This window comes from Sminthopsis crassicaudata, chromosome X (genome assembly GCF_048593235.1).
Source record: "Sminthopsis crassicaudata isolate SCR6 chromosome X, ASM4859323v1, whole genome shotgun sequence".
Classification (NCBI taxonomy): domain Eukaryota; kingdom Metazoa; phylum Chordata; class Mammalia; order Dasyuromorphia; family Dasyuridae; genus Sminthopsis; species Sminthopsis crassicaudata.
The window spans coordinates 17,185,922-17,205,619 of NC_133623.1; the positions used below are offsets into that span (position 1 = coordinate 17,185,922).

Consider the following 19,698-nt stretch of genomic DNA (forward strand, 5'->3'; position numbering starts at 1 on the left):
CTTTATAGACTTCAAAGACTCTCCTACAGCTATTTTCTGACTAAAGGGAGTTTAGATTCTGTTAGCAGGAATTAATTCTACAAAAATAACACAGTCACCCATAGAGTCTTCATTAGGAACTCAAAATGTAGCACATGGAGAAGCTTGACAACCTGGAAATGTGTGTGTTGTATGTGTATAAAACTTGATACTTAAATTAGTACCTCATTATCTGTGATTATATGAGGGAAGGGAGGTTGTTTGTGGACTAACTTCTCATCTTACATACAAACACACACTCAAAGGAGTCTTATCTCATTGGTTTTAGAGTTCCCTGCAATGATAGGATCATTACTTACTCATTCATGTCTTTGTAGCTTGTGTAATTCTTGGCAACATGCTCCTACAACATTGCTACAGGAGTCTACCGAACATACTAAAGGCCTTTCTTATCATCTCTTAAATGGATTGATGAAGGCTTCTGGTTGTTTACTTGTTTTTTAAAGTAATATTTTATTTTTCCAAATACATTCAAAGATAGCTTTCCACATCCACTTTGGCAAAACCTTGTATTCCAAATTTTTCTTTTTTTTCTTTTTTTTATTATAGCTGTTTTTTTTTACAAGATATATGCATGGGTAATTTTTCAACATTGAACATTGCAAAACCTTTTTTTCCAATTTTTCTCTTCCTTCTCCCCACCCCCTTCCCCAGATGGCAAGTAGACCAATACATGTTAAATATGTTAAAGTATATGTAAAATACAATATATGTTATCTTGCTGCACAAGAAAAATCGGATTTAGAAAGAAGGTAAAAATAACCTGGGAAGAAAAACAAAAATGTAAGCAAACAATAACAGAAAGAGTAGAAATGCTATGTTGTGGTCCACACTCATTTCCCGTATTCTTTCATTGGGTGTAGCTGGTTCTGTTCAATACTGATCAATTGGAACTGATTTGTTACATCTCATTGTTGAAGAGAGCCACATCCACCAGAATTGATCCTCATATAGTATTGTTGTTGAAGTGTATAATGATCTCCTGGTCCTGCTCATCTCACTGAGCATCAGTTCATGTAAGTCTCTCCAGGGCTCTCTGTATTCATCCTGCTGGTCATTTCTTTCAGAACAATAATATTCCATAACATTCATATACCACAATTTACCCAACCATTCTCCAATGGATGGGCATCCACTCAGTTTCCAGTTTCTGGCCATCACAAAGAGGGCTGCCACAAACATTCTTGCACATATAGGTCCCTTTCCCTTCTTTAAGATCTCTTTGGGATATATGGCTGTCTACTTATTATTCCTTCTTCTTGCCATGTTTCTAAACCATTTTTTCTAATCATATGATTTTAGTGGAATCTCTTCTATTGGTTATGTTACAACCTGCTCATATCCGCCATGCTTTTCTTCATTGCCTTCTGTTTCATACTCCTTTTCACTAATTGGAGACAGATTCCCTGTCTCACTGAATTATAGCAATGCTGAGATAGTATTAATATTGAAAACATGGGTATTTGTTTTCATCGGGAGTCAATGCAAGAGCTATGTAGTTTCCTGAAGGCAATCGGGGCTACTTTTTTGTTTTCAGCTCTGGGCCCAGGTCATTGTCCATATGCACTATTATTCCCAGATACATGTAATCATGAACAAGCTTTATGGGGTTTATATACAAATGTGTGTTTAAATCTAGGCATTAGACATGCTTCATCCACTTGGTATTTGTTGTGTATATATACAGACCAAATTCTTTTGAGGGATTACTAATCCTTTTCCTCTGGGACTTGATGCAGTCAGCACGGCCTCATCAGCAAATAGGGAACTTCTGGTATTACAAGAATGATATGTGCAAATATTTTCCATTTTTCATTTGTTTGAGGTCTTGCTTCCATCTTTATCATCATATGGCTTTGGGATGACTTAATTTACTCTTTTGCCAAAATGTCTTTAAATTACTTTTACCCTCCACTGCTTCTTCCTGCTTACAATTATGCCTTATCCTTTACAAAATTGTTACACTTGACTTTATAGTCTGTCTTTGGATTGCCTTTGAAAGTTATCTTACCCTGTCTGAGCAGTAAGCCAGAGTTTAGCTGATTTAAGTGCATTTTGGGATTTTTTGGGTCTCTTTGTTATAACAATTAATTTACATTGATTAAATTTCTGGACAAAACCATTTACTGCTGATGTTTGTCATTTCTGCTGTCCATATCCTCATTTTTATTTTTAGTTAATGATTTGAAGTTCAGCATTAAATTATTTCAATCTTCTATCATCTTTTTTGCATTATCATTCCCTTTTCTTATTCTTTTATTTTTACTGATTTTGATGTTTGCTGTGATGAACTGATAATCTAATTTGTATATAGATAGCTGACTTAGAAATAACTGCAACATGGATAGCAAGTATTTTTCTGTTTGGTAAAATAAAATCTATTTTTTACTTTGTCTTCTTATTGGGTGCTCACCCAGTGTCTAGTATCTATCATCACTTTTTTTTCCAGAGGAAGTCCTCAAGCTATAGAAACATGAAACTTCAACATTATCGACAAGTCCTTGGCCTCTCTAATTCCTTTTTCCTGAACTGTAATGTACCATATCTGTTATCCCAATCGACTTTTTTTTGCCCTTGCATTGAATTCACCAACTATCCTACAATATGTTCATTTAATTCAGAGAATCTTATCTGGGTCTTTGTAGAAGTTCTATACCACTTCCTCAGCAAATGATGTTGAGCACAGATGAGATTATTTTCTTTGTGGATTGTTGTCTTTTTGCATATAATATCTGCTTATAATGAGGAAGTCAAGATTGATGTGATTTACCTCTTCCAGTAATGTGTCTACCAGTTGGATATTGAACAAGCCTCTCATTTAGACTATAAATTGAGTTACTAGAGTTAAGTTGAAATTTATTGACAATCCAAAAACTGATTTCTTAGCTCCTTTTGTAGCCTACGTATGTGCATACATGACATGGACACAAATCTTAAATCTTCCTTCATAATTCAATTCTTATACCTGTCTCCTTCTCTCTACCCATCCAGGTACTACCTTGCTGCTCAGACTCTCATCCCCACTCATTTGGATGACTACAATAACCTCCTAGTTCTCTCTCTTCCCCAAGTCTGTTCTCCATTCTTTTCATACACCTATCTGTCCAACCCACACAAAAAATAATAATAAAGAAAAAGAAAACCAAGAAGAATTCCCTGTGTATGATCACCAACAAGTAGTCATTCAGCCAATGTGAAAACTTCTAAGGAAAGGGAACCTACCACCCATCTAGGCACCCCATTCTACTTTGGGCAACTCTAATTGTTGTGAAGATTGTTCCTGACATAGAGCTTAAATGAGGCAGCTAGAGGATATAATGGATGAAGCACCAGGCTTGGAATCAGGAAGACTGATCCTCTTGAGTTCAAATCCGGCCTCAGACACTTCCCGGCTGTTTGACGCTGGGCGAGTCACCTAACCCTCTTTGCCTCAGTTACTTCATTTGTAAATGAGCTGTGGAAGGAGATGGTAAACCACTTTAATATCACCCCCAATATTGATTTTGAAGAATCAGGAATAACTCAAGCAAGAAATAACAAAGAGCCTAAATCTGCTGTTTTGTATCTTCTATTCATTGCTCCTGGTTTTCCATTAAAGATGAAACCCAGTAAGTTTTTCTACCATGATATCCCTTTCTGTATTTGAAAACATCTGTCACAGCCTATCTATGTTTTCTGTTCTCAAGGCTAAACTTCCCCAATTCTTTGGACAAATCCTTTATAGTGCCAATTCCTCCAAAAAATCTTCATAAGGCATTTTTGTTTTTAATTATTAAAGCTTTTTATTTTCAAAATATATGCATAGATAGTTTAACATTCATTCCTGCAAAACCTTGTTTTCCAATTTTTTCTCTCTCCCTTCCCCCCATCCCTTCCCCTAGATACCAAATAATCTAATATCTGTTAAACATGTGCAATTCTTCTATACGTATTTCCATACTGCTCAAGAAAAATCAGATAAAAAAGAAAAAAAAAACTGAGAAAGAAAACAACAGAAAGAGTGAAAATGCTGTGTTGTTTTCCACACTCAGTTCCCACAGTCCTCTGGTGTAGATAGCTCTTTTCATGACTGAACAATTAGAACTGGTCTGAATCATCTCATTGTTGAAGAGAGCCACATCCATCAGAATTGATCATCATATAGTCTTGTTGTTGCCATGTACAACGATCTCCTGGTCCTGCTCACTTCACTTAGCATCAGTTCATGTCTCTCCAAAATCATCCTGCTGGTCATTTCTTACAGAACAAAAATATTCATATACCATAACTTATTCAGCCATTCCGTAACTGATGGGCAACTACTCATTTTCTAGTTCCTTGCCACTACAAAAAGGCTGCTACAAACAGTTTTGTACTTATGGATTCTTTTCCCTCCTTCATGTGTTCCTTGGGATACAAACCCAGTAATGGCTCTCCTGGTCAAAGGGTATGCACAGTTTGATAGCCCTTTGGGCATAATTCCAAATTGCTCTCCAGAATAGTTGGATCTGTTCACAACTCCACCAACAATGTATCAATGTCCCAGTTTTTCCACATCCCCTCCACCATCCAACATTATCTTTTCCTGTCATCTTAGCCAATCTGACAGGTATGTAGTAGCATCTCAGAGTTGTCTTCCTTTGCATTTCTCTGATCAGTAGTGATTTAGAGCACCTTTTCATATAATTAGAAAGGGTTTCAATGTCTTCATCTGGAAATTGTGTTCATATCCTTTGACCATTTATCAATTGTAAAGTGGCTTAAATTCTTATGCTTTTGAATTCTCTATATATTTTAGAAATGAAGGCTTTATCAGAACCTTTGATTGTAAAAATGTTTTTCCCAGTTTATTGCTTCCCTTCTAATCTTGAATCCATTAGTTTTGTTTGAACAAAAACTTTTTAACTTAATATAATCAACATTATTATTTCTTTTGTGTTCAATAATGATCTCCAGTTCTTCTTTGGCCACAATTTCTTCCTTTTCCACAGATCTGAGAGGTAAATTATCTTTTGTTCTTCTGATGTGCTTATAATCTCACTCTTTATGTCTTTATGTCTAAATCATGAACCCATTTGGACCTTATCTTTGTATAGGTTGTTACTTGTGGGTCAATAATAAGGCATGTTTTATAATTCCCTTCCCTATCCAGATAACTTTTCTTCAAAATGCCTCAGCCGACCAATGACTTTCTTTAGCCTAGTTTTCTTTCATTTACTTCAAAATACTGTTTCCCACAGAATTATCTTAGGATTCCCAAATGAAGATGTAATTCATCCTAATAGTGAATTGTGCATCATTCTGAGAACCTGCTCAGGCCAAGACCAAACCCTGAGGACAGCTGTTCAATAGCAAACTTAGCGCCAATCGCTACTCCTTACTCCAAGTGCCAACAAACTTATGCTATTGAATGTTAATGGAAATCCGAATGGTTACAAGTACCTTTGGAACATTTTCATTTTTCCATTTCGACTCCCTAAAGTAGAATGCTGATCATCAGTGAAGGATCAGCTTCTTGAAGGCAAGACTCTTTCCTTGTGTCTTACTACAGTCCCTGGCACATAGTAAGTCCTTAATTCTCACTGAGTTGAAAAGAATCTTTGATCTTCAGAGTTCTCATGGGCTAGTGTTGTAACAGTAGAAAGACACAAAGAACAGATTAGAAATTAATCATTTATGTTGTGGGAGTATATACATACATATGTATGTATAAATATGTATATATATGTGTGTATGATATACACATATATATGTACATGTGTATGTATCTGTAAACAAATGTACATAGACACATTGGAGGGCAAAGGTCAATCAATATAGATAACAGACATCTCTGGAAAAGCTTTACAGGGCTCCCGAGATGTGCTGTGACTTGCCCAGAGTCTCACCGTCATTTTGTTTCCAAGTTAGAATTTGAACTGAGGTCTTACTAACACTAGATTAGCTCTCTATGCAGATGCCATGCTATATCCCCTCTGGGGGATTTCTTCCTTTCTAAAGTGATCTGGTGGGAGGTAGTGGTTCTATGCCCTCTCGGATCTCTTTGATAAAATATCAACAATTATTTTAGAGTAGGTCCTGGCGCTTTTGCCTGGAGATGCCCAGCATGGTACCTGGCACATGATAGGTACTTTCAAAATACTCATGGATTGATGGATCGTTGAGTTCCACTCAAAATGCACCATCCTGTGGCAGAAGGGCCTGAACTACTAGATACCACACATTGTACACCTTCTCATTTCAACCACCTTAGTTACACCTGGTCTAGTAGTGAGTCTGAGGCTTTTCACGGAAGGGTAATCCTCTCCATTCTTTCAGTGGGGAACAATTTATCAATCAGTGGTGAAAGGTGGGGTGAGATGTGAGAACTTCAGGTGTGTGGAAAGTTCCCATCACTGTTCATTCTTTCCTCTTCTAACAAGTTTTCTCTTTGTGGTTCCCTCTACCCCTTACCCCTCCAATGGCAGTGATAATTAAATTATGTTCTTTATTTGAGCCTGTTTAAATCCAGAACAATGTCCATTGAGAGTTGAAAGGCTGGAGCTGAAAGAAGGGGTGGAAGAAGAAAGACAAAGGAGGGCAGTTCTAAGGCCCCAAAGTCCCACCAAGATGTGAATTATTTAAAAGGCTTGTATACAGATGATTTTAAAATAACTGTCAGAATTCCTGAATTAAATTATTTCCAAACTCAGCCTCATGAAAGGCCAAGTTATTCTTCTGTTCTCCTAGAAAAGGGCTGGGAATTAATGCATAGATGCAGGGGAAAAACCCCAGGCTTCAGTACAGAATTCACAAGGGCATTTGGCGAGAGAGAGCAAACGAAATATTGTATGATTTCTGGATTATGACTTCCAGCTTTTGAACATTTTGTACAAGGTTTTTGGCGACAGCATAGCTGTAGTCAAAGGTATCGGTCTCATTCTGGAAAAGAGCTGGGTGGTTTCTGTTGCATCCTTAGGAAAATTACTCATTAGTTCCAAGAAGAAATAAATTCTAAAAAAAGATTTACAGAACCTGGTTTTAGCTGACAGTAAAAAGAACTAATGTACAAAAAAAGTGAATAATTACTCAAAATCCTTGATATTCCAGTAGGTCCTAGCTTCGTGTTTTCCTGTTTCTTTAAAGAATGGAATACTCCTAGGTAAGTTTGGAGCCAAATTCTTCAAAGCATGCTTCTAAGGTATTTTTCATGTTTATACAATGAAAATTTAATAGACTTTTAAAGCAGGGAGGCCAAAGATTCAGACAATTTGAATAGAATTTTCATTTGCTGGTTTTTAGAGAGTGTTTTGAATGTATCATTGTGGTTGCATCTAGGAAACTGATGCATTTTGGAGAAAAGACTGGTCCACATGACTATGGATTTGAAAGTTTCCAATGATGCTTGCTTTCCTGAAACTAAAGAAGCCTTATAGGAGGTGAATCAGAAAAGTTGGAAAATGGTATAGTAAAGGGGGCAGTGATTTGCCATCTTATGTATACTTGTTCATATTCTCTCCCTCCTTCTCTTCCTCCCTTCCTCTCTCCCTCCCTCCCTCTCTCCCTCTCCCTTTCCCTCTCCCCCCCCCTCTCTGTATCTCTGTCTCTCTGTCTCTCTCTCTCTCCCCTTTCCTTCTTATATTTATATTCCCTGCAAATATGTCACTTGGCATTTTTATACTTTTCAAAGTAATATTCTTAAAGGATACTAGTTATATGGCATGAGATTGGTTGGCATGGAAACACAAAACTTATTGATATTTCTCAGTCCTGATGATTGGTTCAAAGAAATATTATTTGTTATTTGCACCTTGAAAACTTGGGACCAGACAACAACAACAGAAACTCCTATGGAAAAGTCAATCCTACAGCACCAGGAGATGCAATCTTTTACGCAGCTGTTATGAAAATTCATTCCCTCCTTAGCCCCTGTTTCAAAGCCTGGATCATTATGACAGAAAAAATCAGAATTAATGAAAGTAAAAATAAATAAAGAGATGGAGTTTAATTCTCCTGTACATAAAGAATATAGCACATCAGGATTCATTTTAGGGCAAATCTGTGTATTTCTGCATGAATTTAATCTTTTCTATTATGTCTAAAAATAGACTTAACAGAAACATTTTCTTCTCCTTTACTTTTAACCCCATTTGCCTAACCTAATCCTTTGCATTTTCTTACCACAATTGCTTTATTGAAATCGATGCATATCAAAACAAGGATTCTTTTATTTCTTTTTGATTCTTTTCTTTCTATTCTATTCTTCTTATCAGCATCAGTTACAACTGGGAAGTTAGGTATTTCTGGTGAGAGAGGTACAGAGGCTTGTAGGATTTGCTGGTATTCTTTCATACTTGATAACACAAGCATCCTAAGGTTGGGACATTAGGGAGTAGGTCCATACTATTTTAATTTTGAGACTCAAATCTAGTGGTATTTTCAGAGGAACGAATTCAATACAGTTTTTTTGCAAATTGATTCTAATACAAGTTTCTCAGGCTGTCAGCGTTCCAGGTGTTGAACGGGGATTATGGGTGGTGGGATACTGAGTGCCATAAATCTACCTGACTCCCGTGAATCTTCATAGGACATGGGTTCCTCCCCCGGGAGTTGGAGCCACTTAAGTTAGGAACATGAAGAATGTTCATGTATGCATACTGTACAGGAAAAATGCTTACTTGCTATCAGTCAGGAAAATCTTGGTTCAGATGTCACCTCAGGCCCTGAAAATAGCAAATCCTAAGATTTTCTTTATGGAGCTGGAAGGTGAAGAAAGGCAAGGCCCTACAATTTGAGTGACTTGCTTAGAGTCACACAGCTAGAGCCAAGATTCAAACTAATCCAGATTCAATTACAGAGACTTTGGTCCATGCAAGTATGGATTTTGAATTATCCATCATTTACATGTATGTGTAAGATATCCTCCCTCTTGAGAACGTTCCACCAATGAAGAGGAAATCAGAGCCATAATTAGGAGTTACTTTGCCCAACTTTATGCCAATAAATTTGATAACCTAAGTAAAATGGATGACTACCTTCAAAAATATAGGCTTCCCAGATTAACAGAGGAGGAAGTAAATTGCTTAAATGGTCCCATTTCAGAAAAAGAAATTGAACAAGCTATTAATCAACTCCCTAAGAAAAAATCCCCAGGACCAGATGGATTTACATGTGAATTCTACCAAACATTTAAAGAACAATTAACTCCAATGTTATATAAACTATTTGAAAAAATAGGGAATGAAGGAGTCCTACCAAATTCCTTTTATGACACAGACATGATACTGATACCTAAACCAGGTAGATTGAAAATGGAGAGAAAATTATAGACCAATCTCCCTAATGAATATTGATACTAAAATCTGAAATAAAATATTATCAAAAAGACTACAGAAAATCATTCCCAGGATAATACACCATGACCAAGTAGGATTTATACCAGGAATGCAGGGCTGGTTCAATATTAGGAAAACTAAAAGCATAATTGACTATATCAATAATCAAATTAACAAAAACAATATGATCATCTCAATAGATGCAAAAAAGCAGTTTCCAGTTTCTGGCCATTACATCCATTGGAGAATGGCTGAATAAATTGTGGTATATGAAGGTTATGGAACATTATTGTTCTGTAAGAAATGACCAGCAGGATGATTTCAGAAAGGCCTGGAGAGACTTACATGAACTGATGCTGAGTGAAATAAGCAGGACCAGGGGATCATTATATACTTCAACAACAATATTATATGATGATCAATTCTGGTGGACGTGGCCCTCTCCAACAATGAGATGAAACAAATCAGTTCCAATAGAGCAGTAATGAACTGAAGCAGCTACACCCAGCGAAAGAACTCTGGGAGATGATTATGAACCACTACATAGAATTCCCAATCCCTCTATTTCTGTCCGCCTGCATTTTGGATTTCCTTCACAGGCTAATGGTACACTATTTCAAAGTCCGATTCTTCTTGTACAGCAAAACAACTGTTTGGAATGTATACATATATTGTATTTAATTCATACTTTAACATACTGAACATGTATCGGTCAACCTGCCATCTGGGGGAGGTGGTGGGAGGAAGGAGGGGAAAAGTTGGAACAGAAGGTTTTGCACTTGTCAATGCTGAAAAATTACCCATGCATATATCTGATAAATAAAAAGCTATATTAAAAAAAAAAGATATCCTCCCTCTTGTTGTGGGAATCTAAAATTGCCTGACCATGACCCTTTCTTTGCTTTCCTTGTCTTGTAGCATTTCAGATTCTCCATGGAAATTGCTTTTCTAGAACATCTTAATAGTCTAAAAACTCCTAGGTTTCCAAAGTAGGAGCAGCTGAGTTTTTTGTACTCCCCAGTCAGCAATATATATATATTTTGCAACGTAGCAGATGTGCTGGAGCAAAATTAGTTCTCTGTCGCCTTTAGCCACACAGGTGCTTGATCTGTCAGCTGCCCAAATTCCTTTTTAACTGGGAGACGCCTCAGAAAAAAAAATGACGTATTGTAAATCACTCCTCTCAAGTGAGCTTCTCCATGTTAATCACTCATCATTATTTTAATAACAATAGAATTGCCACCAAGAGGACACAAGAAAATATAAGGGAAAGAATTTGGTGAAAGTGAGAAGTACAAAAGTGCTGCGAGGCCCTAGGCCAACAAAAGCACATGCGATTCAAAGGCATTCGTCACCAAACCAGTTGCAATCTTGACTCCAAACTCTCTAAATGTCCAGGATGTCTTGATTTCTGAAATGGACACAAGCTCTTTTGGACCGAATAGTTTCTGAAGAACTCCTCTAACCAGCCAATTTCTCAGTTGCCAGTTTCTAAGCCTGAGGGCAGCTCAGTGGCAGATCTGGTAGTAAACTAATTAAGCATGGTCTGCAAAGTGGTTTAAATAAATTAATGCAGAGAATTAGAAAGGGGGGAAGGTTCTTTTGTTGAGAGTGAAGTAGAAAGTTACTTCCTTGTGAATGGAAAAAACTTGATCTTAGCTTACTGGATAAATAGTGTTTTCCATTTCTTCCTGTCTAGCTTCAGAGTCCCGCCACATAGACCAAAGGAAAGAAGAGAGCACAGGGAATGGAGCTGAAATCTATGGGAAAGGGAATTTTGGCATGATTTGGTCCATTTCTGTGATTTTGTTGTCATGGGGATGTTTTGGGATAAAAACAGTCCACTTTACATCAGTGCACATGCAGCCTGAGATGAACAACCTCTCTTAAATTGGTACTTGTATTTTTAAGTAGCTCTTCAAATTGAAAATGTTTAATATTTTTCAGCTATTTTATTTTGAATATTTGAGCATTTCAGCTGTTTTATTTTTTCCACTTTAAATTTTTTTCTCAATAGTATTTAATTTTTCCAAATACATTTAAATATAGTTTTCAACATTTATTTTTATAAGATTTTGTCTCCCAAATTTTTCCTTCTTCCCTACATTATCTCCTCTTTCCCCAAGACAGTGAGCAATCCCATATAGGTTAAGAAGGTACAATCATTTTAGTCATATTTCCATATTTGTCATGTTGTCTAAGAAAAATAAAAAAGCTGTATTTTAAAAGGAAAGAAAATGCACTCTCCTCAATTAAGAAGCATTTTCTATTTTTAAAAAGGCAATAGAAGTGTATAGGGCTTGGAAATAGGAAGACTTGGGTTGAAACGCTTCTGACATAGTAGGTCTGTCCTTGCTTTTCTTGTTCTCCAAGAAAAAGGTGATGATATGACTTGCAAGTAAATTGGCTTTAAGTGAGGGAGGAAGGTGCCCTCACCAGCCTCACTCTGTCCTGTCTAGCTCTAGACAAATCACTTTGCTCAAGCCTTGAGCCAACTCTCTAGAAATGATCTCCTAAATCAAAGATGAGGTCTCATTAGTAGAGGAATGGCTCAAATTGAGAATATCCAAGCTCTCTGACCTTTTTTATTTTTTTGAATTTATTTTTATTTTCTAATTTTTTTAATTTTAATTTTTAAAATTAATTTTATAATTATAATTGTTGATAGTACATCTGCATGGGTAATTTTTTTTACAACATTATCCCTTGCACTCCCTTCTGTTCCGAATTTTCCCCTCCTTCCCTCCACCACCTCCCTTAGATGACAGGCAGTCCCATAAATATTAAATGTGTTATAGTATATACTAGATACAATATATGTGTGCAGAACCGAATTTCTTGTTGCACAGGAAGAATTGGATTCAGAAGGTAAAAATAACCTGGGAAGAAAGACAATAGTGCAAATAATTTATACTCATTTCCCAGTGTTCCTTCTCTGGGTGTAGCTGATTCTGTCCATCATTGATCAATTGGAACTGAATTAGCTCTTTTCTTTGTTGAAGATATCCACTTCCATCGGAATACATCCTTATACAGTATCATTGTTGAAGTGTATAATGATCTCCTGGTTCTGCTCATTTCACTCAGCATCAGTTGATGTAAGTCTCTCCAGGCCTCTCTGTATTCCTCCTGCTGGTCATTTCTTACAGAACAATAATATTCCATAACCTTCATATACCATAATTTACCCAACCATTCTCCAATGGATGGACATCCATTCATTTTCCAGGCTAGAACCTGGCATATACAGGTCCCTTTCCCTTCTTTAGTATTTCTTTGGGATATAAGCCCAGGAGTAGCACTGCTGGGTCAAAGGGTATGCACAGTTTGATAACTTTTTGGGCATAGTTCCAGATTGCTCTCCAGAATGGTTGGATTCTTTCACAACTCCACCAGCAATGCATCAGTGTCCCAGTTTTCCCACATCCCCTCCAACATTCATCATTATTTGTTCCTGTCATCTTAGCCAATCTGACAGGTGTGTAGTGGTATCTCAGAGTTGTCTTAATTTGCATTTCTCTGATCAGTAGTGATTTGGAACACTCTTTCATGTGAGTGGAAATAGTTTCAATTTCATCATCTGAAAACTGTTTGTTCATATCCTTTGACCATTTATCAGTTTGGAGGATGGTTTGATTTCTTATAAATTAGAGTCAGTTCTCTATATATTTTGGAAATGAGGCCTTTATCAGAACCTTTAACTGTAAAAATGTTTTCCCAATGTGTTACTTCCCTTCTAATCTTGTTTGCATTAGTTTTGTTTGTACACAAGTTTTTTTTAATTTGATGTACAAAATCTTCTATTTTGTGATCAATAATGATCTCTAGTTCTCCTCTGGTCATAACTTCCTTCCTCCTCCACAGGTCTGAGAGGTAAACTATCCTGTGTTCCTCTAATCTATTTATGTTCTCATTCTTTATGCCTAAATCCTGGACCCATTTTGTTCTTATCTTGGTGTATGGTGTTAAGTGTGGATCCATATCTAATTTCTGCCATACTAATTTCCAGTTTTCCCAACAGTTTTTGTCAAATAGTGAATTCTTATCCCAAAAGCTGGGGTCTTTGGGTTTGTCAAACACTAAATTGCTATAGTTATTGACCATTTTGTCCTTTAAATCTAATTTATTCCACTGATCAGCTAGTCTATTTCTTAGCCAATACCAAATGGTTTTGGTGACTGCTGTTTTATAATATAGTTTTAGATCTCTCTGATATTTTTTAGAACTATGTCAATACCAAATGTTGGCAGTGTACCCAACTAGTAGATTCGCATCATTTGGAGATTTGAATAAATTTCTTGTAAAGTTGTAATCCCATATGCCTGAGTTAATAGGGTGGAACTGAAACCCCTGAGTTATACAGCAATTTACCTTGGATACATGTATAGGAAATTAGCTGCAAAGGAGGATGGTCTATGTTGTTTTTTTCCTCTTCTCTGAGTCTCATGTTAAGATAGTGAGAAAAAAAGTATTTTTAACGTTGAATCTTAGGACAAGTACATGTGAGATTAACATTATATAATACCAAGACAACCAGCTAGTAGATACAGAGTATCTTCCTAGATGAGATTTGACAGGTGACAATAAAGAAAAGTCTCACTATAAGACTGACAAAATTGTGTTTAAGAAGTAACTGTAGCTTAAGAAGTAGCCTAGAAGTAAGAGGATCGTTAATTATCTTGCTGAGAGTGCTTACCTCTTTCAAGGTCTACAGAAGAGGAAGCCTATTGATAAATTTGGGGCTTGTGAGTTCGTACAAAATTGTCATGACATTTGTATCCAAGAACATCATGTGCACTTCTACTCAAGTAGTGAAAGGGGAGGGGGGAAATCCAGTTATTACAAAGTCCTTTTACTGGTGGATATTCACCAAGTTATTTTTGCTTAAAAAGGGCCTTTGTCTGATTTTCTTGGTATATATTTAAGAAATGCAAAGCTTCCGGTATCATAACATGTGGATTTTGGCAGGGAAGAGTGGTTATGCAGCTGGTTCGAGAGTTGGTTTAATGCCGGCCTTTGTGCTCTCTGTGTGCCGTCTGTGGTCCAAGGTTAGGAAATGTGCTGGTCCAAACTCATTCATTTTTCAGGCAGTTGATGCGCTTCAAATAAGTGCCATTGTAATTTATGAATCCAGCCTCTGGAACACCGCATCTCACATGTGGGGCCCCACAAAACCTAGAGCTGTTCTGAGGCACCCTGTGCCCCTCAAAACCATGGCATGCAAGCCCCCACTGATATACATACTTTTACCAGCCAAGCAAAGAATACAGTTCAAACGAAAGACATTGAATCAGACAATGCACCAGGGGATTCAATTCTTTTACAGGTTACCACTGTGCCCAAAGTAGAGAACACACATGCAGAGAGCACTTGGGACCAGGAAATACAATATATATATATATATATATATATATATATATATATATATATATATATATATATATATCTGAGGAGCCGGTGGGAAAGGGCAATTACTAGAGACTCATGTTGCCAGGACATAGACATTGTTAGGGCAGTGTTGGACAGTTTGGGCTATTCTCCTCTTCCTTTGATTTTTTTTTTTTGATACTACTCTATTATGGTTCTTTTTCTATCTGTTTTAAAATATCATCATCCACATTCTGTCCTCCATGTTGAGGAACCTTTGACTCTCCTCTTGGCACTCTCAGGGATCTTATCAGCTCCCTAATTTAATGATCATCTTTTAATGATCCTCTTTCTGCAGATAATTCCTTCCCAGCTATAGCGATTTCATCAGATCACTCTCCTGAGTTCAATCATGTAAGTCCAACAGCATCCTAGATGCTTCCACCCAGATGTCCCATAGGCATCTAAAACTTGATGTAGGCACAACACAGTGTCTTCTCCTTTCCCATTTCTGTCCACAGTACTACCATTCTTGCATTCACCTAGGTTTTTGACCTATGTATCATCTTCACCTTTTCCCTCTCCTTCACGTATGACATCTATAAGGGGTCATAGCTTGGTTTCTACCTCCACAGCTGTATTTTCCCAGTGGCACATAAACTTTGGGAGGGTGAGGATTGTTTCACATCTGGCAGGCTAATCAGTGCCTTATATACAGTAGATACTTTTTTTTTTAAACTTTTGTGAAAATTCAATTCACTTTAATGAGCATCTACTTAATAGATGCTCATTAAAGTGAATTGAATTTTCACAAAAGTTTAAAAAAAAAAAAGACAAACCTTGACATTTCTGCAGTATCCTGGTTGTCTCCCTTTATGAACATTCAAACAAAGTTTTACTGATTTGCCAATATTTCAGTCTGTATATTCCCCATTTTTAAATGAGAAAAATACTGCTAATGATCAGTCTTGTACAACCAACCTAAAACTCTTACTTCCTCCCAATTTCTTTTTTCTTAAATATTTGAAGTATTTTTTAATATTAGTCACAAGCGTGTGTAGTGAAAATACAGAAAAATAATGAAGGAGGAACACACTCCCACCCTGATGAGTGAGAAATTTTCCCTGCCTGCTCTACCCCCCCTCCCCTTCCACAAAGCTCTTCAGTAGCCTGTGGAACCATTTTGTGTGCTTCATTTAAAAAGCAGGAAGGGGTTGTGGCCAGACTGGGGTGGCCAGGGCTGTGTGCCTAGGAGAATATTTGAGGCTAGCAGAGCTCCTTCCCTCCCTTCTTCCTTAACAGCTTTCAGCAGAGTTCCTTTTTATTGCCTGAGAATTTTCCAAACTTTTGCCTCAGTTAGTCTTGTTCTTATTTTTCTTTGAACTTTAGCTGGGGATCCATGCCTTAACATTTGATGCTAGTTTGAAAAGTTGTGCCGGCAAGAGAGTAAATTTAAGAAATGAAATTTGACAGTCCTGGATACCATGAGGCCAAACTGTTGAGCTAGGAACTTGTTATTACTTGCTTGTATTTTTAGGGATACTCTATTTCGTTGGAATACTAGCATGAGTGAAGTTTCAATTATTTGAATTTTTTTCTGGGAAAAAAGAAGGGTTATTTCCTATTATTAAATCCCATCTATGTCCCAAGCACCACGCCTTATGTGCTTATCATCTCATTTGATGGTCACAAAGACCTTGGGAGATAGGCGCTATTATGATCTTTATTTTACAAATGGGGAAACTGAGGCAGCCAGGTTCCATGACTGGGCCAGGGCCATACAGGGAGCACCTGCCTCCAGACTCAGTGGTCTATCCGCTACACCTCGGACCGTTCTTTCCAACCGCGGGGAGCAGCTGCAGCTGAGGGACAGAGTCTGGCTTTGGATGAAGGACATCCAGCCTCTCTCTGGCTGACCAATGGACATTCTCATCGGCGAGGGTAACAGGAAGTGGGTGGGAGGGACTATTCCGTCAGACCAGAGGTAATGGGGGGAGGTAATGGGGGGACGAATGGGGACTATGTAGATAAAGCACCTTCTTTGAAAGTGCAGAAGCGCAGCTGGGGATAGGGAGGGGTGCAGGAGGAGAGGCAGAATCTCTTGGGGGCCATGTCGGAGAGGGCTCTCCCCAGGACTTGTGAGGACCCGCGAGCCTCAACTGGGTAGCGGAGGCCTGGCAGAGGCCCTGCCCCGCCTTGCCCGGAAAGGCAGACCCTGCCCGCTGGGAGGGGAGACCCCGCCCTGCCTGGGAGGGCAGACCTGCCCGCTGGGAAGAGAGACCCCGTAGCCTGGGAGGGCAGACCCCGCCCTCTGGGAGGAGAGACCCTGCACCCTGGGGGAGGAGACCCCGCAGGGCTAGTCCCTGGGTCCTAGTCCTTAGGCCCAGCCTCACAAGCCCCCTGGCCCTCGCAGAGGACGGCCCTGGTTCCGGGAGTCTCGGGCTCAGTCACGGTTTGGGGGTAGGGGCGGGGTGCCCAGAGCTGCTACCCTACAGCCTGGAGCCCAGGGGCCAGGCCTGAGGGCAGGCACGGGGACCCCTTGGCGACCCCAGAGATTGCTGAAGGTGGTAAGGGGGAGCCCGCGGGCCCTCCCAGGGGAACTGCCCAAAGTGGGACCGACCTTCGGGAGCCACCCCAGGCCCCGTCCCAGCTTCCATGACTGAGCGGAAAAGGCCTGTGGTAATGGCGGCTTCTCCTCAGCCTCGGGACTTAGCCCTTGGGGTGATGCTTCAGGCCAGTAATGGCACCACACTGGGGTGGGGGGAGAGAAAAGAAGGAGGAAGAGGAGAAACTAGAGGAAGAAGCCTAGGAGAAGGAGCGAAAGGAAAGTTTCAGCCCCGGGCCTCTGAGAAGACAGGCTCCTTTCGTAGCCCCGAGGCCCGTAGCTGCTTTCTCTGTGGCGGGTCTTAAACAGCCCCCTAGTCCCGTGGCCTTAAGAGGCCCCAGGGATTTCTGAGGCGGAAGGCAAGAAGGCTAGGCCTTAGGCAGGAACGTAAGAAAAGCTTTCAGCCCCCTGAAAAGTGTTCACATTTAATTGTGATTTTATGTGTGTAATTAATAGAACTTGCCAAGGTTCTATTTGTCCCCTCCTACTCTCCCCTCTTTGTAAAACAAAAATGAAAATAAAATGCATTGAAAGCCCTTTCTCTCTTAAAAAACAAGGCTGTTTCCCCCCCCCCCCCAATTAACGAAAAATCTTTTTTCCTTCCTCCCACCTCCTACTCCTTGGAAAGAAAGAAAAAGTAAAGGCCCTCGTCATAGTCAAGCAAAGCAAATTACCACATAAGAAAACCTTTGTTTCCTGCTGCATCTCCACTTTGTCTCCTCATTCTCAGGTGGTAAGTAGCGTATTTTCATCTTGGGCCCTTCTCAAGGTGTACAATCCTGTGATCTTCCATTTTTGTACCGTGGTCAGCTTGGCCATTGCCCAGTTGATGGGCAGTTGCTCTAAATATTTTCTGTATAGATGTTTTCCTTTTTGCTCTTTCTCCTTTTCCCTTCTTCTTCATCTCCTCCTCTTCCTCCTTCCTTTCTCCCTTTCCCCTCAGTGGCACTTCTAGAGACTTTTTGGGCCCAGATGCAATTTGCTTTCTCAAATGGCCAGAACGGTCCATGCATTACTATGCCTTTTTTTCTCCACCAGTGGTTTTTATTCTATTTGTCAACAGTTGAATGGGTGTGAGGTAGACCCTCAGACTCATTTTAATTTTCCTTTTTTTCTATTCCTTAGAGATTTAGCACTTTTTTTTTCCACATGGCTATGAGAGCTTGTGTTTCTTCGTTTGAAAACTACCTCTCTATATCCTTTGGCTGTGTATACACTAGGACTTCCCCTTCCAAATTGGGAAAAAAAACTTCTAAATGCCTGTAGGACAGTCTAAACCCTCAGACAATGATTGGTTTGGGATCTTTTTTCCCCACTAGTCTCTAAGTTACTCTAAGGGCCACTTCCATATAAGAAGTATCTAATTGGAATACAATGCCAACTCTTCTGGCCCCCCAAACCCTATCCAGGAGAGGGAGATGACCGTGCTGGCTATGTGTTACTGGTGTTGTTTAGAAAACCCAGATTGGAAAAGTGAACCCTGAAAGTTTCAGAGACAGTGCTACATTGGCAATGTCTTCAGACCTTGCGGATAAACTGTGTGATGTAATGCCAGTTTGGGGGAGCAGTAAAGCCATTGTGTTTTGACTGCAGTATAGAGTCTGTGAAGAGAAATAAAATGCAATAAATAGAAAGGCAAGTAGAAACCAGATTTTAGAGGTTGAAGAACTTCTTCTAAAAACAATAGGGAGCCATTGAAGATATCATAGTAGGAAGATACATAACTGTTGCACCTGGGCATTAGGAAGATTGACTCTTCAGCTATATAAAGGATGGGTCATGGAACATATACACACAAAAATTGTAAGTGGGGAGATCATTTAGTCTAGGCAAGCAGGAGCAAAGAGTTGAACTAGGGGAAATCTTGGAAGTAAAGAGATGCTATTAGAGAAAGACGACAAATACTAGCTCAGGGGCGCTTTGTGGCCCAAACCAGATTAATACAATAGAACGTGGAAAATATTAATATGTTATTTTCTAAGTCAATATGCAGTCACAGGGATCTTTAAATCCTTTTTTATTTGAGTTTCATACCATTTGCAGAGGTTATATTAAGACTTGGCAAATGCTTCTATATGGATAATGAGGGACTAGTTTGATCAGATAGGTGAGAAGAAGAAGTGGTTGGGAACCACTAGGTAACTGGTGCCAAAAGCTGCAGCGATGTCAAGACTTTGCAATTAAGAGAGAACTCTTAAACTTGGAGAGAGTAGTTTCTTTTTCTTTTCTTTTTTATCTAAATTAAACTCTAAATTTATTAAATATCAGATGTGAGCTCAGTTGGTAATTGGACAATATGCTTCATTTCTTAATTAATGATGCAAGAATCAGGAAAATAATTACAGATCAAAAACTAGAAAGAATCCTAGAGGTGATTGAATCTTCATTGTGATG

General features: G+C 38.8%; 1 long non-coding RNA gene across 1 annotated transcript in view; it reads left to right on the top strand.

Annotated features, from left to right (window-relative positions):
• The first annotated feature begins 17,941 nt into the window (after positions 1 to 17,941).
• Positions 17,942 to 19,698, top strand: part of LOC141549193 (uncharacterized) — a 45,629-nt gene continuing 43,872 nt past the window's right edge. The window contains exon 1 of the long non-coding RNA XR_012484281.1: positions 17,942 to 18,037. This is a non-coding gene — a long non-coding RNA (uncharacterized LOC141549193). The remainder of the gene's footprint in view (positions 18,038 to 19,698) is intronic.